The 22,336-nt window shown below is 41.3% G+C and overlaps 1 pseudogene; it reads left to right on the top strand.

Moving 5' to 3' along the window:
* LOC147461497 (agamous-like MADS-box protein AGL19) overlaps positions 1-21,335 on the top strand; it is an 83,079-nt pseudogene extending 61,744 nt beyond the window's left edge.
* The last annotated feature ends 1,001 nt before the right edge of the window (positions 21,336-22,336 follow it).

Genomic DNA, 22,336 nt, shown 5'->3' with positions numbered 1-22,336 from the left:
AAGGGTAAATGGATTGCGTCTTAAATTGTATCATGCTAGATTGATGATGGTGGAGCAAGATGAGCTGTCTGTGGATCAAGCAGTGTTGGTGAGGGATGAGGAGACCTGTGATGCGGCGAGTCTCATATCTCTCTTTGCTGCTGCTGATCATGAATGATCTAGCAGAATAGGGGATGGGCAAATTATGTCAGGTGTTTTTTGGAGCAAGGGATTGCGCATATGTACATATACATGCATGGTGCATCAAATAAAGAATTGCCCATTTTTCAAAGCCAGGTGGTTACGTGGGGCCCACATGTGTACAGGTAGGACAGGGTGTACATAGTGCATCGATTTTCAATATTACCAGTACCAGTGTGTTTTTTCTACAATAAGGAGGAGTTGGTAGCGCGTAAAACTTCTCGAGGAAGCTATCCACGGGCCGACAACATGAGTTAAGCAGGTGCGTCAGATGGCATCGAGTGGCGTCAGGAGGTCAAACGGGGTTAATACTTGCACGCGGAGAAGTATGGACACGACGTGGGTGTTTTCTTGTGATACTTATGCAGAAAGGTCATCATGAGGACCAATTTTTGGGGCCACTTCACATGGTTGCGGGATGCATTATTTGGAAAAACTGAGTGCCAGGTGTGCGGATGATGCAAAAAGGTGACAACTATGCACTGCGAGGTCAGTTTTTGGCCTTTTCGGGGTCCGTTTGAGGTCATCTAAAATGCCACGGGTGCCCAACTAATATATCTAAGTGTGGGAACTGAAAAAACAGAGAGAAGAGCAGAAAAAACGTGGAGAAGAGAGGAGGAACATCCGCAGGTTTGTTTTTGGGGTTTTTGGAGCCTGTTTTGGCCGTAAACTGCTCATCCGAAGTCGGATTTGAGCACTTTGACATTGTAGACTGGGGTTTTGGACCGTTCCGAAGGCAATGGCGCTGTCGATTTTGCCAAATTCCTCCCTCTTTTTCTACTGTTTTGGCTCTGTAAGTTTCTCCTATGAGCGAAGTTTCTGCTCTAGTTTGTGATTGTATCTGGCTTATTTTACCCATATTGTGTGAGCTATTTGTCCCATTGGTGTTGGACCAAGCTCATTTGTATCTTAACATCAGAAATTCTCCTCTTTTGAGCTGAGTTTTTTGGGTGTGTGTGAGTGCGTATGTGTGAGTGTTGAGTGGGCAAGTGGGGAATTTCTCTTTTCTCACTCCGTCGGTGTGTTTCCTGTCTCGGTCAGGCTGGTTGTGTAAGCCGAGTGGTGCCCCATAATGTGTGTGTGTATCATCCCAAGAGTGTGTGTCGGGTCATTATAGAGGCGTTCTGTGTGTTTCCATCCCGCTCACATCGGTTTGAAGTTTTTTTACCTCCTCACAACTATATACAATTTGTGAAAAAATGGTTTATTACCTTTTGACTTTTTCTAAAGAAATGTATAATGAACATTTATTGTTAACTCAACGATATTTGAACATATTAACAAATAAGGAAGAATGGAGCAACCAAGAATGTAGCAAGATACGAAAGAAGGCTTATGGTTATTTTCTATAGGATGGAATTTAGGGAATCACTTGAAGCAGAGGAGAGGGATTCCTTAGACATTAGTATGTGAAAAGATGACTCAATTACAATTTATCAACGAGTTTCATAAATGCTTGTTGGACATAAAGGAGTTTGGACTACTTCTGCAACAATCAAGGATCGTGATTGGTGGAAGGAGATGTATGAAGATATGTTTCAGTTCGAGGAAACTTGTACCACATATTTATTCCAACATAAAGCACCTTGATAGTTTGCATCCTATATACCATTTGGCTATGGATTTCAAATGGATTATGGATCTAGTTGCTATGCTTGTAGGTCTAGGTTAGATGCAGTATATTGTGCTTACAAGGGAAGATTGTCTGAACTAGATTAGAGAAATCGCTTTGAGAATCAAGACTACAAGTGCAGTATGTAAATTTTTTGTTGAGGATAATGTATACAGATATAGATACATTAGGAAAACTATCGTTGAGAGGTAAAGTGGATGATAATGAAGCCAGGGATTTATTTTCTCGAATGGGTATTAAGTTAGGGCTTTCTTTGCTTGAATGGATATTAAGATGGCTCTCACTACTACATATAACTCAAAGGAAAATGGTAAAAGCTTAGGGGAGTCACCTATAAGTCGCCTTTAGTATATGTACCTATCATATTGGTTCAATAGAAGGATATTTTATGAAGTCTCAAGGCCAGATCTGAAAGTCAAATTTCACTTTTGACCACATAGGGGGTTGGAAAATGATGTTTTAAGCTTGCTTGCAAAATTTCAATGCATTTGGACACATAATTTTGCATTTAAAGAGACTTTGCAGATACAAGACTGTAAAGGTGAAAAAGGAGTGATTTTGAGCAATTTTGACATCCAAAATCTGTTGTAATCACATATTCTTGGTGTATGCATCAAGGAGTACCTTGGGTAGAAATCTAAGTGAAATTTGAGCAAAAGACTTTATACGCGTATAAAGTCTCATAGACCAGATTTGGGTCAAAACAGACATTTGAGTATACCTCAGTGTCCTAGAGCATAAAAGAAGTCCCTACCCAAATTTCATAGAATTTGGAGCAAAGAGAAAAAGACAGAAAACTGCAGATTCAGGCTTGTATTGGTCTTAACTTACTCAAAAAAAGTCCAAATTGAATTTTGAAACTTGTTGAGAGTTGCTTGAGTGATAAGATATCAGTGGAACAAAAGTCACCTCATTCTGCCACAAAAGACTTTATACGTGTATAATGTCTCAAGTGTCAAATAAAGGTTAAGTTCACAAATTGAGCATACCAGTGGGTAGAGGACATCAAGGAAAGTTCACATACCAAATTTTGTCAAATTTTGAGCAAAAAGACATCATACGCGTATGATGTCTCTAGCCCTATTTTGGAGGTGAAAACTCATAGTGAGCTTCTAGAAGTGTTAAGCACTATAAAGTAAGCCTAGTGACCAAGTTTCAACAAATTTGGGTCACATTTGCTTAAGATAGAAGCAGAAATCCTTGATCTTGAAACTCTTCTGAGTACTGTTTCAAGTGTAGTTCACCAAAATTGCTCTAACTTTTGATAGACAACTCCAAATTGAGTCAGGTATAGCTAGGAAGAAAGCTTGTGGGCAATAGGTTTCCTAAATCCAAACTTTTAGGGTACTTTTGAGAGACCAAAAGAGTCACAAATTCTTGACTTCTAAGAGACCTGATCAAGGGCAAAAGGGGATAACTTGCACTAAGCCAAAGTGCTTGTTAAGGACTATCAAAGTAGAGATTGGATTTGAATTTAAGAAATCTAAGATCATCATGATGGAAAGACAATTCACCAATCCTTTGGTAGATATGAACCAAGGTATGACAAGCCAAGTTAGAAGTACTGAAATGCCAATCTATCCACATCTTGACACAAGCCCAGCTACATTGCCACCATGGTTGTACCTAAATGCAGCCATAGAATATGACTTTTATGGATATTTGGTCAATGAAGGACCACATATATCTCCACCAAACATTAGAATTCCTATGAGAATTCCAAAGGAGCTACATGGATTCCCTTCTAGAGTGATAACGAGAGACGGAATGATCACACAGAGGGCAGATATGCCTTCTCAAGGACCATGTGTACCATCACCACCCCCTATAACTTACTTCTATCCAAATCAGAGCAAAACCTTGAGAATACATGATACTGAGAGTGAGAGTGACACATCATCTCAAAGGATTGATTCACCAAAAATCCAACCCACTATAAATCCAAAGGTATCTAGCGAGCAAATGAAGCTTATAGGAGGATTAGCTCAAAGACTTGCTCCTTTAGTTAAATCTAACCTTCAAGAACCTCTATGGTGCGAGATTGAGAGAAAATGGACAAACCATACAAGAGAAGACTATTACTATGGCATGGAAAATGCTAAGGAGAGGCATGTACAACCTATTCTAGTAGCACCTAATCCAGCTAGATATGCTATGGGAAATGCACCAGGACTAGTAGGAGTTTCAAGGACACAGCATGTCTTAGGACAACAAACTCCACTTCCAGGTGCTAGAATTCCTATAGACATGAGATATACGCAGATTATGGAAGCATCTAACAAACAAGAGCTAGTACCAGCTACAATGTGTTATAATAATCAAAACGGGTATTTCCCTTTGAAGCGCCAGAAGATGAGAGAAACAAATGGAGTGGTGAGGCCGGTACAACCTCCACATCTTGCGTTTCAACCTAAAGAAAAAAGGTATGAGATGGACGAAAGGACATTGCGGTTCATTGTGAATCAAGGATTAGCTAGGTCAAAGCCTGCTTATAGCCTAGAGGAATTGCAAGAAGAAGCTCCTCAACCAGATTGTCACAAAAGCCGTGACAATCACGTGGTCAAACAATGTCCTCAAACGGAGATCACTCAAATAAATTTCTATTGTCTTGATTGTGGCATCATTCACTTGATCCCCGACTGTCCAAAAAACCCAAACCGAGTCATCAAGATTGCAATGAATGTCTCTGGAATCGTTCAGCTACCCAGTAGCTCGGAAAATGAAAATGTTATACCAGTTTAAGTAGTTACGAGAGCACAAGCTCAAAAGGAAGTTTCTCAGAACCGAGAGACATAGAAAACAAAAACTGATGCGAGTCTAGAGATGGGTGAGCCAAAGACCGACGCAACTAGTAAAAAAACCAAGAGCAAACGAAACAGCTAGAAAGCTAGAAAGGGTAGGATGAAAGTAAGGAACAAGAGCGGAAATCCCTAGTTGAGAAGCTTACCCAAGCTGAAGAGAAGATAAGACAACATCAGGAGAGGGTTTCACCTTCTCTCACGCAGATGTCTCAACTTCTAGAAGAACCATCCACAGATGAGAAATTGAGAAGTGTTAGTTCGGGAGGATCAGTGTTCGTCGAGAAGGTTAATGAGCATTTAGATAACCTCCTAAAAGACTATGAAACACCGCTCAAAAACAACCAAACCCAAGAACAAAGATGGATGACATATCCATACACGGAACTAGAAAAGGACATGCTTGAAATGTGCAAGAAAATGATTCAAAAAGCCCAAGCTTTACTAGAACCACCAATTGGAAAACCCAAGGGTGTGATCCCTATTCTACCTACACCAATAATCCCACCAATCCAGGAACAAAAATAGCTGCTAGATTCCAGTCATGAGCACGGGCCAAAGTTCAAGGACTCCACATTAGAGCCAAGAATAGTGTTGAATATCACGGATAACTCTTCCAAGCGATTTCACATAGACGTACCTGAGAGTTGTAAAGACATAGATGGTCTCAATGAATTGTGGAAACAAGTCAGAGAGACCAATGAAGCGAGTGATCTAAGTAGACGAGTAAACCAAACGATTGATGGAAGACGAGTGTCTCTTCCACCAATATAGGAAATTGAGATTGGATCTCAAATGAACCTAGAAGTGGAATCGTATTGGGGAGACAAAGGATCTGTATAGTCTATGGACAATCAACCCCATTCGCTAAGAACACTACCATCCTATACGGGAGAGCACGAGGCCAAGTCAAATGTTATTGCAGTCCCATCACATAGACTGTCTCCAAACAAGGTCATAGATTCAAAAGGGCTGATAGATATTCTATCTACCCCAATCACTTGTACGATAACGTTAGCCGATTTGCTTAGAATACGACCAAACATGTGGGCTACTATGGGAAAATCCCTAGAGAAATTTGGTGTTACAAAACCAATGACTCAAATCGAGGAAGGGATCAGAGAGCTGGAAATGCCTCAGCTAAATACTAGACCAGTGCCTCTAAACAAGGTAGGCGAGTATTATGAGGGAGAAAATGGGAACACCACTCTTCCTGTGGAATTCAATGGTGTAAAAACCATGGCAATCCTTGATAGTGGAGCGGGTGTTTCCATTGCAACAAACGAGGGCTGGAAAAAATGAGGAAAACCAGCAGTGAGGGCTACAAGGATGAAACTGCAACTTGCAGACGGACACATGGAAAGGCCCATAGGATTTCTAGAAAAAGTGGTTGTTACTTCTTGTGGCATTGAATTTGAGCAAACATTTTCTATTGTTGACTTTGGCAAGAAGAATAATTATGATATCATTCTAGAAAGACCATTCATGCGACAATTAAAAATGGTCCAAGACTGGGGTTATGACTGAAAGACCATAGGGAGACTGAATACCAGATCCTCCTCCCAGTCCACCTAATATAGGAGAGCCCATGGCCCTTTTCCCTAAACGGATCCCCTGTCCACACCTTCAGCCGGCCCTTGGCCTAAGTCCTTGACTCCCCGAGGTCGGGCGGGCTCTGCCCTATAGCCCTTGGCCTGACATTACCTCCCCTTGGAGAAGCATTTTCATCCTCAAAAACACAAGTGATAGTATCTTCATAAGAACAATGATGTTTTCCTTGTTGGCATCCCATACGCGGACCAACTGATACTTGGTGCAGTGAGGAGGTTCAATGAAACCAAGAGCAACATCTTGATTTTCAACATTGTTGTTCTTTTGCAACCAGTTGTACCTATATAGTAACTCAATTTATAACTCACTGGATTACTTTAAAGGAGTAACCACATCGAAGAGGTGTCTAAAGGCATAGTTTTTAGACTTTCTGAATGTGCTGGAATAATGCAAGAAAACCTTGGCGCAACTTTCCTTGAAGTTGTGAGCCAGATTTCCAACTCACATGAGTATCATGAAAAGATACTAATAGATAGAATAGGGAGAGTCCTCATGTCAGACTTCTGAACATTTTGGAACACACAGAACTACATGTTCACCCCTAATGTAGGTTATATTCCAACATACTTTGTCAGCACACCTACTAAGTCCTTGACTTATGAAACTATTGAAATGGTATCCAACCCCACCACAATAGGTGTTCAAAGTTGAAAACCTAACCTAAGCAAATTCTAGAATAGGGAGAGAATCCCCCATTCAAAATGCGTTGTGCTAACGGATGCGCTAAGCAGATTTTTTAGCAAAGAATATGTGTTAGTTGCCCATCCAACGCAAGATTAATAGCAGCAATAAGAGGGAGGTGCTTTCCCCCAACCACTTACAGAAAGTCTTCCCAGATGATTGGTAAACAGGGTTCACCATATTGTATAACCTTGTTGAAGAAGCAACAATTTCCTAAATAACCATCTTGGTTATCTTGGAAGATCCACAAGCACCCAAACTGAGCCATGACCTCTATTGGTGATTGGTAGACCCAAAAAGAATCTCATAAGATATTGCACATAGAGTGAAAAATGCTTCATAAGCAATGGATGTGATGAATATGCATGCCGCTCCAAATCAGCCTTTGCTAAACACCAGGGCCCATAACACCTAGTGTGCATGCATTTAGCAAAAAATAGATCCAAACCTGTATATCCATGGTCATCTTTGCCAATACATATGGAAAATGTGATGCTCGTAGCACACATTAAAGAGGAATATAAATAGTTCAAAAAAGAAACTAAATACTGTTCGCTACAATCATTTGCAAGCCTTGCTAAAACGTTTGAACCATAATAGAAGGTGAAACATTTATCACTTCTAGGGATAAATAATGAAACTTTATCATTAACAACTCAGAGCCTTGCTATATGTATAAACAACCATCTATAATGTTGTTTAGTAGTACTTGTACATGAACAAGTCATTATAAGTATCCGAAAATTTTTGGCCACCGAAATTGTTCCTGATACGTCGTGCTGAAAATGGTATAGGAAACAAATTTAACCAATACCTAGGGACTTTGTCGTGACACATACTTGAAATAGGGGCACCAGTGCCAGTCCCAGAGACTCATATTCTCCACATGTGGAATACGTCTCATGTAAGAATGTCTGAAAAAAGAACATCCTTCAAGTACAAGATGTACTTGTGCGTGGAGGCAATTGCAAACACACTACGATGGGAGTGAGGGGGACCCTCATTAGCTTGCTCCACACTGGCTAAACCGAACTCCTTGAGTTGCTAGACCATGTTGTATCCCATGTGACAACATGTGCCGAATGGACCCCGACAAGTGGGTTCATAACAACATAATGTATAGTGGACACTACAGCCCAAAATACTTTGTTTTGGCATGCCCTTGGCCATGGCTCTAAAACATTCAAGTGTATTTATACGACTTGAAAAAACCAAGAAAAGCATACTAAAAAATGGAATAACACCAAATCAATAGATGCGCACTTGGAGATGTGAACTTAATGTTCACTTACCCGGATTCAAATGCAGAGGAGCATGTCGCCCACCTACGAAAAAACCAAACAACATTGCACTGGAAATCGTGGGTGTTGCCTTCGCAATCCAAACCCGTTGGTTAAAATCTACATAGTCAAACCCCTTGGTAAGACCCTTTGTAGAAACTGCTCAACTAGCAGGTAACGATAACCAACATAGTCAATCGTGTACCGAATGAGAGGAATCATCTTGAAAAGTTGAATTTGTCCGCTACCGCATGGTAGATTGTGAAACTATTTCCCTGAAAGTATAACGGGAATAGATCAAATTGTTATCCTCAATGCCTATGGGATGATTGAGTAAACACTCGCTGGGTCTTACCCCAAAACTGTGCTTCCATAGACACTCATAGTGCTATAGAGAGAGCAGGATATCAATACAAGTGAAATGCCTAGCTCTTATGGATAGCCATGCTGTCTCAACTGTTTGTTGCCTCTAGACGCCGTGGTATAGATCAGTGGATGTGAGTTTAAGATTATCAAAAACTCAACATGAGCGTCGCACTAAAAACATGTAGTGCCAAAATGACACCCAAGACGTCCGTTATGGCAAGACTCTAGCTTGCCCATGAACGTCGATGGGTAATCCATTGGATAGGTTTGTTCAAACTAGAGGACAATCACCCAAAGAATGCCAACACTTGGGTCTTACCCAAAATCTCACAATGGCTCTTAGCCAGCCTGTGTGTGGCTCATAGCCCTTATGGAAATTAGTGTTCAATCAACGAACCAATGAAGACTAATGTGAATGGCATCTTAGCCAAGTTCTAGCTGAGAGTTAGAGTACCTTGGCTCAAAATGACTCACAAGCAAAACATGTATCAAAGAGAGAGAGAGAGAGAGAGAGAGAGAGAGAGAGAGAGAACGAGAGAGAAGAAGAACATGCAGGGCTGAGGACCTTTCCTTAAATTTCTAGAGTGTGTGCCCAATCTATGTGCTCTTACACATCTTATTCCCGATTTGCAGCTTATCCTATCAGCATGCAACAATCTGCTTGTACAACGCTCTCATCGAGAGAGGTAACAGAAAACACAAGCCACAGTGTGACCCACTTACCATGTATGGGATCGTGACTTTACAAAAATGACTTAAAAATGGCACTTTGCCTGTGAAAAAAGTCCTAGATTTAGTTTCCTTTTAATTTTGGTGTGTGTTGGCAGCAACCAAAAATCATGTTAAACAATCCCGAACCTTGGCAAACCTGGTCGTCCGACTACCACCAGTTGTCATGAAACATGGAAGAAAAAACTCCTTCCAAACCGGCTCATAGCCATATCTGCGTTGAAAGAGAGAGTGTTCGCATGCATAAACGCCCTTGTGTATCCTATACACCCATTTGGTACGTAATGAAATAACCGACAAACACACTGCAAGTTTTCCCAAGTCCGTATGCAAAGAGCATTGCCAAACTGTGGAAATCACCGTGCAAAATACCAAAGGGAAGCCTTGCGTCACCTAAATACTCATGGAGTTTTGGTGCACCTAGCTAAGAGACACTTTTGCCAATTGACAATGGAATAGAAAAAGAGATAATCGACCATGTCGAATTGTGCAATGTGTTGAAAAACAAAAAAATACTTGCAAGAGATGTTCCTCGTACCTGCTTGGCTTGCTTATTGTATTCCTGAAGATCCTGTAGATGGAGCCGTGCTCTCGTAATATCGTAGAAAACTCGTCGGATCACGCTTGTTGAGAATGGGTAGATCCTGTCGTTGCCTGATTGCAACAATGACAAACAACTGGCCAAGGAGACATGTCCTAGCAAACTTGGTTTACAACTTCGTGACAGTGTAATCAGTGGTTGGCCTTGCCAAATAATGGCCCCTTAAATGCCACAGGCCTTGCTTGTACCAGTATGGCACAAGCCTTGCCTGAACCAGAGGAGCAAACATTGCCGAGGATCAAAAATTTCCAAGCCAAAACTGGGAATTTGACAGCTATAACTATAGACCCTTGATAGCATAATTTATTTAGCCAACGACTATGCTCGTAGCCATTTAAGATATCACATGCCATGCATAAAAAAATGTTCAAGACTTATCGAACATGCTCAAATTGCTCCATGCTTTGCTTATTGTGCGCATAATGCAGAGAGATCTACGAGATTCAAAGAAGTTATAATTGAAAACATTAAAGTTGACTTGCTTACCGACTCCTAGAAGTCCAGGTCGAACAGCAAAAACATGTCGTCGTAGCCACAATGCAACATCTTGCATGTTGCATGGCCCTCCATGCAAGCTTACTATGAATCCATGTTGGATCACAGCCGTCTGGATATAAGATCGATTAAGCTATAACCATAACTTTCTTCTTCGTAAAGAGTACACAATGTTGCAGATTTAAAATGTGTATTGTAATTGACTGGATCGATGGAGAATTTGAAGCATGAGTACGCTTTGCTGCAATCATTGGTGTCGCCATCACTACTTGCTTGCGTGGTCAGGCCACCATGGGCCGGAGCCCTTAACGAGAGAGGGTGCCCAAAAATAGGGCTCCCTACATAAAATTGAATCTTGTAAAGTAGGAACTGCAAACCCTTGGCCATGGCGGCTGTTGCTGCAGACAGCGCATGCAGGGAAAAAGGCATGGCTCCGTCTTCTGCCGACTCCGAATGGCCTCAGCCAGGAAACGCGAAGTATAGAGTATGCCATGGCGCTCCTTTTTGGTGCCTCGCCGTGCAGGTCCACCGTGTCGTCTTTTTCATGCAAGGGAGGTTTTCCCCGTGGCCATCTTCTCTGTTAAAACCGCCACCCCCATGCAAGGGACCACTCCCACGTCCCCTGTTTTCTGTCCAAACCTGCCATGGGACTGAGAGAGAGAGAGAGAGAGAGAGAGAGAGAGAGAGAGAGCACCTACGGCCATGCATCCACGACCTTGCCTTTCTCATAAAAGGAAGAGCGAGCTGTCGGAGCTTTCATGAATGGAGAGAGAGAAAAAGAGAGAGAGACCTTGCTTCTATGCAAGAGACCTTGCTTCCATGCCCTCCACCCTCCTTCTCGTTCCTCCCCCTTGAGATTTGATACCAGTGAAAGACCATAGGGAGACTGAATACCGGATCCTCCTTCCAGCCCACCTAATATAGGAGAGCCCATGGCCCTTTTCCCTAAACGGATCCCCTGTCCACACCTTCAGTTCGGCCCTTGGCCTAAGTCCTTGACTCCCCTAGGGGTCGGGCCGCCCTGCCCTATAGCCCTTGGCCTAGCCCTTGGCCTGACAATGACCATATCTACCTGAGACATATGGAAGCCACAACAAGGGTAAATTTGAAGGACCATATCTACAGGGATGTGACAAGAACACCTATGGAAGAGTTTGATTCCTCTACTGTAACAGGATCAGAACTTCCAGCATGGTTGGAAAAGCCTAAAGTACTCTGGATATGTGGAGCTTCACAATGTGGAAGCTTAACACGAGAGGAAGGCATCCTAGAAAGGGAAATGGAAGATGAGGATTATATCCCAGAACCCTTTCCTGAGGAAGAATTAGAGCTCAACATGGATGGGAACACATCTTGGCTACTCTAGATGTGTGCACTATTCAAGAAAGTCCAACAACGAAGTTTTGTGATGAAAATGTCTTTGATGTCATTCCTTACTTTGCAGTGAGTGTAATCCATGAAAACGAAGACAAAGAAGAAGACGAGTTCTACGACTCTATAGAACACTTGGAGCTTCAAGAAGATACCGACAATGGAAATTCGAATGACCCAGCAGGTGATAAGCACAAAACTTTAACTAATATGAGGTTTTATGATTGTCCAGATCAAAAACCCAAGAACCATGTCATCACTACAAGAATAACGCGCATCAGATGTGGATTCAAAAATCCGCAGTGGAAACGCAACTGTAATAAGAACCCTCATACGTGGCTCCTATACAAAAAGAAAAGACTCAACCTAGAAGAACACAGCCATGTAAACAAGCTATTAACGCTCTAATCAAGTGGATACCAAAGTCATCCCAGAAACAACAATCCAAGGGCAAAGAGACAATAACTTTCCATAAACAGTCAAACCACAAAGGAAGAGTGCTAGAATGCAACCTTGCTGAGGATAGCAGCGATTGTGATGATTCTTACGACATCCCCTACCAACAACTTAGGTCATCACGATCACTAGCAGCTTCAGTAACAACCAAGGAAGGCCAAGAGCAAAGAACAACAAGTCTGACCCAAAACCAAAGAGCCAGATTGGCCAAAATCAGGTATGGATCAAGAAGACGAAGATCTCTAACAAAAAATCACGAGATCCAACGCCAAAAGGAAAACAACCAAAGTCTGCAAGAACGGCTAAGCAAATCCCAAAGTTGAAAGCTTCTGCAATGCAGCTTTGGGTTTCAAAGAAGTTGATTCAAGCACAAAGAGGTCAGGAGTTCATTTGGATTTCAAAATAGCTAAAGTCTCAACTCCCAAAGTCTGAATCTCGTCCTCAACCAAGAATACAAGAGTTGAAGCAAAGATCGCTAAGGACTCACACAAAGACAAGGTGGATCCCAAAGAAGTCTCTTTGAACACAAACGAAGCAGGGACAAGTATGGGTTCCCAAAGGAGTAGCATCAACGAAGCAGCTAGTAATCATGAAAAAGTGGGTCCCAAAGGAAACCAAAAACATTGCTAGTACTACACCGTTGCTTGAATTCTTTCAATTCCTCCTACAGTTACAATATAGTTAGAAGAGAGCACTTCAATCACTTCAAGCCAAAACCCACTCTAAGGAACAATGCCAAATACGACAACCAAAAATAAGGCTAGCTCGATTCCAAAGAATCATCAAACAGATAAGTAAGCCTTCAAAAAAGCTTTACAACCTTCCATCAAGCAAACGACACAGGAGCTTCAACAAAAATCACATTGCTTTGAATAGGAAGCCTCGCCATCAAATGTTAATAAGCAAATTTCTTATACCCACATCTTGCACAACATAAATATTTTCCATGCATTGACTGTGTATGCATATAGAGCTACATTACAAGGCCTGCATAGGCATAAATTTTTATTGCCCAAGCACAACACATACCCTTGGTGATACCCTGTCGTCAAGGAGGACTCCAAATAGGAGGGGGGAGGCATTCTAAATGCGGACCTAATATATGAATATTAGGGCAATGTTTTGTGAGTTATATTGATTTTTTGTGTTTGATTGTGATGATTTTTTGACAAAATTCAGAGAATATGCCCTCATAGTAGAGTTATAAGAGGAGTACGGGGACAAAAGCCATATATGAGCCCTAAGGACATTGTGCAGTGTACATAATGTTTTGAATCTATTAGAATGATTTTGCTTTTTGAGTTGAGTTGATTTTTTGTTTTATTTAGTCGTTTTGGGAGATTTTCTTGAAAAAAACAGGAAAAAAAATCCATAATCTAGATGAAGAAAAGAATGAAGGAATGTCGAGCAGTACAAAGCAAAGGAAGTTCAAGAAAATGACGACACTTCACGAAGCATGTCTCAAAAGCCATATCCACAAGGCTAGAAGTCAAAGGTTAGAAGAATGTTGATCAAACTTTGACAACAACATGAGGTCAAAAATGATTGAGAATGGTCATAAAAATCCGGGATGGACTACAAGGACAAAGGAAGTTAGAGATGCGACTAAACAAAAGCACCTTTCAAGTGTAAAGTTGCCTATCAACCACTTCATGCGACCACAAGGCTGTATACAAGAAGTAGATCTTTATACTATAAATCTTCTATCTTGTATGTGACTTAATGAAGCCTAACAAACAAAAGGGACTACATGTGTTTGGTAGCCAGAAGATTCCAAAGATGCCCATCAATCATTTTTGAGACTGAAATCCAAAACGTGAGCTTAGAAAGTAAAATTCAAGTCCAAATCAAGCCAAACCTATTAGGAGGCTATGCATAGAGAGTACAAGGTAAGGGTTTTTTTTTTAAAAAAAAGAGAGATAGCCAAAGATGCAATTTTTTCAAAGTTGAAGCCATGATAGCCATCTAAATACCTTGTACATCATGTATATGAATTTTGGTGACAAAGGGACAATGATAGCTCATTGATCACCAATGATGTCAGATAAAGCCCTTTTGAAGCAAGTTACTAACTTGGGGAATTAATTGGGGTTTGTCGGGCTTTAATTAAGTCATGTATCAAGTAGAAGCAGTATAATGATTTTCACATCACACAAAAGCTAACAATGGCAAATGCGGCTTTAATCACCTTGATGCAAGAACAAAGGAGTCACTTCAAAAGAGCAACCACAGAAGTAATCAGAGGATCTCAAAAGATTGTCCTTAATGAGGTGAATCGAATGCTAGACATCGGTTTTGAACCTCAAATCAGAAAAATTATCTACCACATTCGGCCTGATAGACAGAGTTTGCATTGAAGTGCAACTTGGCCTAAAGAAGTTGAAGGTTTAGCCAGACACTTTCTACAGAATCCTTACTAAGTAGTCATTGGCTCACTAGATCTGAAAGCCAATCACTCAATTCTACAGATTGTAGAAGTTGTTTCTCAAATTGAGAACGACACAAACTTGGTAGATGTTCGTCATCAATTATGATTTTCCTAAATCCTGTAAAGACTATGTACATCTTGGGCGAATAGGATGAGCTCATGCAAAGGCTACAACCTATACTTTCTTCATCAGCAAAACGACAACAAAGACCGCACCAGCATCGACAACCAGGTCATGTCAGGGACGACATGATCGCGGAGGGGGGCAGTGTTGACGGCGGGTCAACAACACGACATAACTCAACAAAGCCTTATTCTTTCAGAGTTATGAAATGCTACGGATTATGGTTAAAAACATCATTTGTAATAAGTAGCTAGTCTAGTTGTAGAAGTCGGGGTGCAATGGAACTTCCAGATTGTAAATACCAATCCATTTGACCCCTTGAGCTCTATTTTTGGTTAACCTAAGGTAGCCTTAGTATATGAGGTACCTAGGTCACTTTTGTAAAAAACTTTTATCATAATCATAAGTTTAGCGCTGCCGTCGACTGTGTGTAAGAGAGGAAGAGAGAGTGTGAGCTTCATTCTGGTGCTACTCCCCGCTCGTTCATCACATTGGAGATCCGACTACACCATTGTAGTAGCCCCAACAAGAGCTACGTGACAACGCCAAGCATTCCTCGCGGAACGGAGCATACGCGCTCGCGCATCTACGAGCTACTTGTGGCCATAAGTATATCAAATGATGTCTGTTTTCTGCCTGCAAGTAGTCATTAGAATCGTGGCGACATAAGCTACACATAGATACTCATAGATTTCACTTTCAGAATTCTGCTCTGTCTTTATACGTGTTTTTTGCAGATGGGTCTAAAGCTAGGGTTTGGAGTTTAGAGGCTTAGGGATAGGTGTATCCTAGTGAGGGGATGGTGTTCCTTAAGTTTCGTACGATTCTGGTATGATTTGAAGGGTTTCCTTCCGTTTGTGTGTATCTGGATAGGTGGTGTAGTTGAGAGAAGTTAAACTCTAGGTTGTGGTTTAGTTGGCCTTCCTGAGTGTTGTATGTGTAGGATGGTCTGAGCCTGACAAGCTAAAGAGATTTCCTCCGTGTGCCTATCGTGTCATCTGTGTCCTCGATTGACATTATGTTGATCTAGGTTTTGTTACATGCACTTTATGGGTGGTGAGAGTCGCTCCCGCAATAGTGCCAGTGTCCTCCAGGATCCCAGATAAAGAATAGAACCAATATGTGCAATGTCCTAACAATAGAACCTTCTATTTTATGTCAGAAAGGGTAAGATTTGTAACCACCATTAGTGAAAGGATAAATGAATATCTTGGCTTCTTCAAAGATAGAACTTAGGATCATGATCCCTAAAATTGTAGGGTAAAGGGGCCAGTCATGGGATGGGGGCCACCGTGTGGACAAGGAGACCCCAATAAATAAAACCAATGGGGACCAGAATTAGGACATCCAGTAGCGAGCGCTTTTGCGGTTAGCTTAGCTGAAGCTACATCATGGCCGTCAGATGTAGGCTCAAGTCGCGTTGGCAGCAACATTCTTTAACTCACCTGGGTCACTTGTGAAATTGGACCCTCGTTTTTGTACATGAAACTCTCAAGAACAGAGCCAATCTCGGCATGTGGAGTACTGATAGCTTTGAGATTGATGTTGCATGTTGCTCTTGACTATCGCTATCAAACGCGTCCCTCCATGCTTGAAATGAGGCATCATAGAGAAATGGTACTCCACAACTCGATAAAGGTCCTTAATATGGCCCCTTTACCCTACCAAGATTCCTCCTTCTATGGCCTCCTTGTTGATATGGCAAGCTTCAAATGTCTAAGCTAGCTAAAGAGTCATGATCCTCTTGGGTGCTATTAAAACGGTCCATTTCCTTTTCTATGGTTGATAATAAGTCAGAAGTCTTGTAGCGCAAAGACAATCTTGATACATGTTTTACGAAAGTGGATAGCATATACATAAGATAAGATGCAACATAGAGAGACACAGATACAGGGAGGGCTTCTTACCACACGGTTCTAGGGTGACAATTTACCAGCTAAGGGTTATGTCACATCGCCTTGGTACAAAGCTGAACATAGTTGCTGGGATCTCTAGAGTCAAGAGGATATCCACAAAGGTGGATGGTGAGGGGTGGGGGAAGGTGGAGAGTGAGGAGCATTATGTATGCGGCTATATGGCCTGCACGCCTTTAGGGAGAGAGACCCCACATTGTTTTGAGAGTAGTTCTCACTCCATCAGATTTTAGAGTCAACAGATCAATGAACACATTGGACATTGAGTGACTCAAAGAAATCTCTCTTTAGGCCCATAGAGCACTAGGTAGGGGGCATTAGCCACATATCAATGTATTGTTTTAGAGATACACTCTACCTAGCCCTAAAATAGCAAATGGTCACTCTCCATAGAGTCGATACATTCAAGGCTGATGAAATATGGAGGGCACGTAGTTTTTGGATGCCCCATCTCTACTTGCGAGACATGAACAAAGATCAAAGGATAGTATCATTGAGAGACCACAAAGCACATGCCAACTCAGATTAAATTAAGGTATATTTTCTAGGTAGATGTTTTACCGCCCTCTTTGATGGACGTCATACTACACCCCCAAGATGGTGCTAACTAGGTTGCATGTGATGCATGTATACCCTATGCATATAGTCTTGTTTATGATCCCCTATCAATAGAGCCATCCGTCATGGTCATAGACCAACTGCCCGCACGGAGTCCTAGCACCAGCCTACGATTTCAACTTTTCCTTTTTGGGGATAATAGGGGACATGCTCACATGTGCACTGATTTTTCTCATATGTCAAGTTCGTCATTTTGGAAGACGATAATAAACATTTTCTTTCTTTCTAACGACAACTAGCACCCTATCTTGTCCTATATAGAACCTAGGGGTTCAATTGTCAACTCTTTCCATTCATCCGTATATATTTCCGCATCATCAAATGACAATGCGTACACATTCACATCCCACACTTTGTGGAACCCCCCTCCTCCCCCCGGCCCTCCTTTCTCGGGGCGACAAGAAAGAACAATCATCCTTGATTATACTTGTTGAAAGACACACAAAACAAAGGATAGTAGACATTGATCCATGCAAGCATGCTCTACATCAGACACTACACTTACACAAAGGATAGTAGACATTGACCCGTGTAGGCATGCTCTACACCATACATATTAGACACTACACTTACATGACGTATGCACCATAGCGCATACACAAGATGCGACTTACTATCTCACACATTGAACCATACATCTTTGTCCAACATTTCACATTGGATTCATCTAGATATAGTACTAGCCGTCTCATTGTCGTTCTAGGTTTCACACAGACTTTTATCGAGATGCATATAAAGAACGGTGTATTAGTACAACCGAAGATGCAAGGTTGCAAACATTCATCTTACCAATGCAATCAAATTGCAACAATCTTTTCAAATATATACATACACGTCCTACATGCAGAGTACTCTTAGCTCAATACCTCTTGGTGCTTTGTTATGGGTCTTGATTTTGGGTTTGTGTAAAATGTTTAGCATCTCTTCTATACGCCTAGATATATGCTATATTTACACTATGGGTGTGTGTTAAACCCCTAACCCTTGTAATGCATGCATAAAATGTACAATGTATTCTTTGACAACTATGAAGAAACTTGTTTGTTTGGTTAAGTCAGACAACTTGGTGTCCACCATACGGTTTTTGGATTATAAATAATCTTTTCTAGTTAGTCTATTTGATATGATAAACACTTCGAAAAGTGATTACCTTGGGATCATTGGTCATGGTCATAAGATTGAGTCGTGTATATGTGAGGTCTTTTTATTACTCAGTAAGATCGACAGTTCTTCTTGAATGTCTCAAGAAGTAAGTGCATATGATTTATGGTTAGATGATCTAGAAAATTCCATGAGTTCTTCCTTAGAAGACAAGTTAAGGTTTGTGTGTGTGTGTGTGTGTGTGTGTGTGTGTGTGTGAGTGAGAGAGAGAGAGAGAGAGAGAGAGAGAGAGGGAGAGAGATGTATAATATAAAAATGTAGTATAAGAAAGAGTCTTTCCAAAAAAAATAGAGAGAGAGAGAGGGGTTAAAACGTTTGAAGTTGTAGCCTATACATTTGATTCAGCTGGTCGGCAGCTGCAAGGCTAGAGAAATGAGTCCTGCAATGCAATTTTTAACAACACCGACTGCTCTACCATCAGTACTTGACATTCTTTCTGCCTGTTCATGGTGTTCACTTTGGTGATAATTATCAATGTACATACACATATAGCACGGCAATGGCAATGGCAATGCAGACAGGGTGACCCAATTCACGGAGAAGCTCGAAAGTTTGCAGAGGTAGGTCTAAGATTGGAAGTAATACTAGCTATTGGCAAAGCTTATCTATGGCATGTTTTGACAAACCTCTTCCCTTTCAGTATCTTCATTGGTGATGATCTGGAACGGCTGTCGTCTCGAGACCTTATCCGTTTGGAGCAGCAAATGCATGACAGCTTAAGACGCATTCGTGCTAAGAAGGTAAGCAGGCTGTCTTGGTCGACGAGCACTACTTTTTATTTATTTTCCTCATGTCATACATAGTTAATCGACGGGATCCGCACTAGTTTTTCTTTGTTTTTCTATGGCAGGAGGAGCTATTTCTTGAGCAACTTCAGGAGATTAAAGAGAAGGTATTTGACATCTGTGCTGCTCAAGTCTTGTGCTTCATATTACAGCCATTCTAAGAGGTATTTTGGGACTCTCAGGTGACCGCGGATTGCAACAAGTTGCCTGCATTTAAGTTTAGGAGTGAAGCTTTTAAGCTGCACATACCAGGGTTAGTCAGCATGGTAGTACTTTTCCAAAGCAGGAATACTTCAAATCAACAAGTGTCAAGACATCTCAAAATCTTATTTTGGTGCCATGTGCTCGATGTCGCAGCGTGCAGGTTTTGCAGTGTCCGAGAAAAATATGTCTCAGCTTAATACCATGCCGTTTCCAATTTAAAAAATGCCGGTTGAGGGCAAAGGTAAAAGGAGAAATTCCGCCCCAAAATAGAGAAAAATAGCGTAAAAATCAAAAAATACCCCTAATTTTCTAAAATTTCCTCTTGGCATGACTCAAGGAAAAGAATTTTGTATGTTACGAAAAATAATTTTTCCCGAACACTGAGGTTTTGCCACTTTAGTTTATGGAATATGCTTGAAAGAGTGGGGGTCTTTGTGTTGATTCAAGGTTGCATAAATTTCGTGAGTTTATGGATCAAGACGTTAAATTCTATTTTAACAGCACTGGTCATCCAATTCTAACGAACTTGTTGTTTTTACTTCAATTGCTTGACTTCAAGTGTTGTTCGAAACTCGTGACTTCTAAATTCAAAGTTTGCATGCTATGAAAATATGCCAGGAAATGTGCATTATACACAGAAAGGTGCACACACATACAAGTTAAACATAAATCTTGTTTAGTACTTCACGTATTTCATGGGTGCAAGTTGTTGCTTTGTACCGTACAACGTTTCTTTTCGTACTTTCCATATTGTATTACGTATCTATATACCTAATTAGTGTTAAGGCCATGTGTTGCAGAGATTAAACATTGCTACAGGGTGTCCAAAGGTTGCTATAAAAGAGATTCGACAGTCACGCCAGCCATTGGATATAAGGGCCAGCGGCTCGCCGCACACCACCTTCAGTGCACTAAGCTTACAGCATGGACAGGCTGGAAAGCATGAAAACTTGCCAAGCAGTAAAAATGAACTTATCAACAATAAGTTAGCCTCCAATGGCTTGATAAGGTTAGACTAGTAGTCCACAAGCCATTCCTATTAGAAGAAAACAGATTTCCATTTCCATTCTTCGTGCCACGGATGACAAGTGGATCGCCCTTTTGCCTCATCTATGTAAGAATCATCCACGTTAGGTAAGTTCCATACATTCGCTTGCTGCAGATGAGATGTTTATGTATGAAGAAAGCTGTTTCCAACTTACTTTGTCTGTCGTATATCTTTTTAGTTTCTGCTCTTTTTACTCGTGATCATGAATTGGAGAAGAGGTGCTTATTTTTGAATATGCATGTGCAATAGATAGCAATGACACAGAGGGTAGTTATTGGAAATTCAAATGTGATGGAAAAGATTGTGGAATTTGCGTCTTCGGAGGTATCTGTCTCTCAAAATTCTGGTGCTGGGGGGGCATGATAAACATGCATACGATGGACCCGCTTCTCTGTTTGCAGAGCGGTATGTTGCCTTCAAATGCAGTGATCCTTGTTGTAGATCAGAACTTGTTTCAATTAGAACTATCAGTTTGTTGCAAGGTTTGCTTTGCAAGACATGCGCTAGTACGTGATTATAATTATTTGCGGTCTTTTCTAGACATGGACACACCCAAAATGACATCGGTTTTGCCTATGCAGCGCATGTCCTATGCACATATGCACGTGTTCGACATGTCTTTTCTAGAAATGGACACACCCAAAACGACATCTGTTTTGCATATGCTCCACGAGTAAGCATGCAGACAGCTTTCTAATTGAAAGGATGGCAATCTTAATTAGTTTCCTTATGTTATTTGTGCAGGGACTCAGTTGCTCAGAGTCTGCTGCATGTGGCCAACAAGCGCTCAAGAATGACTGAAGACCTTAATAAGTCACCACCTGCACGGTGTGAGGAATGGAGCAGCGACTAGCCGCAGTATAAGTGATGGTGCCTCTTCGCATACGCCAGTTTTGCTTTCACTTTGAATTCTCTCTCAAAAATATATGCATGTTTAAGAAAATAGATCTTTTCCATCACATTTATCAAACATCATCTAGGGCTGGATCGAGGATTGTAAAAGAGAGCTTTAGTGCAAAAATAGGCCACCCTAACTTGTGAAAACTCATCCAAAGAGTCTCGGCTTGGATTTCAATTGTTCAAAGGAGCAAAAAGAGGCATCACATTGCATAGCTTGTAGCGTCAGCTTCGGCCTTTGCTATAGCCAAGGGGCTCAGCATCCATGCGTCTCCATGCTTTGACAAACCACATCCGTTGGGAAGGCCATCTTCTCTTCAGAGTTTAGACTATCCCGGCTCTTGGTTTTTACACCCTCTCAACTTATCTCTTCTCATGTCTTGTGAACTCTCTTGGAACTTCTTCACACTCTCCGACTTCTCTCATTCTTCATCTCTCATCCTAGCCTCCCTTTCTCAATTCTCAAGCTCAACTACACCCACAAATACTGGCTTTCTGGTCTCTATAGTGCTTGGATCTATGCCACAACAATTTGTTAGGGACAATGGATAGCTATTACATCACGTATTGCAACCCTAGCATAAGAGGACATAAGCTGGTACAATGCATTGAAAGGGGTAACACACATACACACACACACACACACACAAACAAGTTTCTCTACACCCACGACATAACAAACCATAGAGAAAAAAGTACCAATAATACAACGTTACAAAAGATGGATGAAACAACTAGGGCTAGGGACAAAGGAGTGATGGGAGGATTGTTCAAGAGAGTTGCAGTAGAAATAGGCCACCGGAACTTGTGAAAACTCATCCAAAGAGTCCGCTTGGATTTCCATTGTTCAAAGGAGCAATAGAGGCATCACATTGCATAGCTTGTTTGCATGAAAACTTTGGGGGAGAGAGGCTCAAGGCATCCTTGGAAGCAATCAATAGGGCTATGACACTAAAA

This window comes from Adiantum capillus-veneris, chromosome 3 (genome assembly GCF_014529385.1).
Source record: "Adiantum capillus-veneris isolate H3 chromosome 3, ASM1452938v2, whole genome shotgun sequence".
In the NCBI taxonomy this organism is placed as follows: Eukaryota; Viridiplantae; Streptophyta; class Polypodiopsida; order Polypodiales; family Pteridaceae; genus Adiantum; species Adiantum capillus-veneris.
The sequence above is the reverse complement of the archived record's forward strand: the minus strand, read 5'-3'. Positions and strand labels throughout refer to the sequence as shown.